This window comes from Belonocnema kinseyi, chromosome 7 (genome assembly GCF_010883055.1).
Source record: "Belonocnema kinseyi isolate 2016_QV_RU_SX_M_011 chromosome 7, B_treatae_v1, whole genome shotgun sequence".
NCBI classification, from domain to species: domain Eukaryota; kingdom Metazoa; phylum Arthropoda; class Insecta; order Hymenoptera; family Cynipidae; genus Belonocnema; species Belonocnema kinseyi.
Window position 1 is genome coordinate 66124809 of NC_046663.1, and position 1841 is coordinate 66126649.

Below are 1841 nucleotides of genomic sequence, written 5' to 3' on the forward strand. Positions count from 1 at the left end.
CAAGCGCATAATATTTCGACGTCTATATGACCACAGTCGTGACTCGGGCTCCGTTATCGAAAATGGCAATATATCATCTACATCGATCGGTGGTAGAAAGCTCAATTTACCTCAAACGGTCCTCTTAACTTTTAGCGGAGGAATGGCAGAATAGTGGGCATTTAAAGATACGTTGCACAATATGGTACATAATCATGATGAACTTTCTAACGTAGAGAAATTACAATATTGAAAATTAGTTCTTAAAGACGAAGCTTTTCCCAAAATTCAAGGTTTTTCTATCAACGAAGAAAATTATGATAGCACTTGGAACCTTCTTGAAAAATCGTTCGAAGATAAGCGGTCATTAATCTCATGACATTTAAGTTTATTGTTACGTTTACCTACTCAAGAAAAATAATGCTAGAAAAGGTGGATTACTCTCGCGGACGAATCGCAACAGCACGTTCAATCTTTAGCTACATCAGGTGTAAATTTAAGTGAAGAAATTGTCGTTGCTATTATTGAGAAAAAATTAAATAAATTGACTCTAGAGAAATGAGATGAAACAACAAAAAAGGGCGAATTTCCAAAATTAGACAATCTCGTAGATTTTCTCTATAGAATTGCTGCTCGTTTATCTAAGCGCGTAGTGGCCGATCCTTCTTCTGTTGAATATGACAAGGATGTGAACCCTGCTAAAAAACGAAAATTTGAGCCTAAGCGACAGACCTTCGTAACAGCCATTTCTAGAAAATGCCTGTTTTGATCAGAGGATCACATGCTTTTGAAATGTGGTAAATTTTTTATGTTCATGGTCAATGAGCATTTTAAAACAGTAAAAAATGCCTCTTTGTGTTTCAATTGCTTAATGAATCATTCAGCCAAAGAATGCAAATTCCGAAATTGTAAAAAATGCGGCAAACGTCATAACAGCTTATTACACTTTACGAAGCCGCAAGATCAAAACGAATCTAAGGAACCTTGACAATCACAGAAAATTTCAAAAATTGCCTTAACTTCTCTTGAGTCAACGCCATCTATTCAATTAATGGTGAGTGCGACAGTAGAAACTTTTGGCATCAAAAAAATCCAATCAAAGCTCGGGATTTGCTTGATACTAATTGCTTGATCTAATTTTTTTTTCTGTCGGTGCTCTTGATCATCTTACAACTTCAGGAAATGGCATGATTTCGATTACTTTCAAATCAATTTACAATTACCATAGACGCACCCTTAATTTCTTGATCGTCCCTAATATCACAGATTTATTCCCTAATAAAACAATACCTCGAGAGTGTCTTAAAATTCAAAAAAACATTTTGCTTGCTGATCCAAACTTTCACTTACCAGCTTCAATTGATATGCTTATTAGGGCCGAAGTAACCTTATCCTTATTTTCAATCGGCCCAATCAATCTCTCTCAAGATAAAAACAATCTTTATTTACAAAAAACGCGGTTAGGATGGATAATTGCTGGCGATTTAGAATTTTCAAAGGAATCTAGAGCACCTGAAAGTTTTGATTTTCGGCTTACAGAACTAACAACCATGAAAGAAAAATTTTGGTCTGTCGAAGAAATAACAGATAATCCTCATTTTTCTTAAGAAGAGATCGAGTGTGAAACTCACCTTAAAAACCATGTAAGGCGAGACGATCACGGACTCTGAATTAAAAATGCAATATACAGCTGTAATTCAAGAATATTTGGATTTAAATCGTATGTTACTATCAAAATCATCTCATGATTTTGAGGGTTTTTACACGAGTATCGTCAATACAAGAACCATTTAAAAACTATGAAATTAAATCATGCTGAAACTGTTATAATTCCAATTGTTCAAAAATTCTGTTTTTATAAA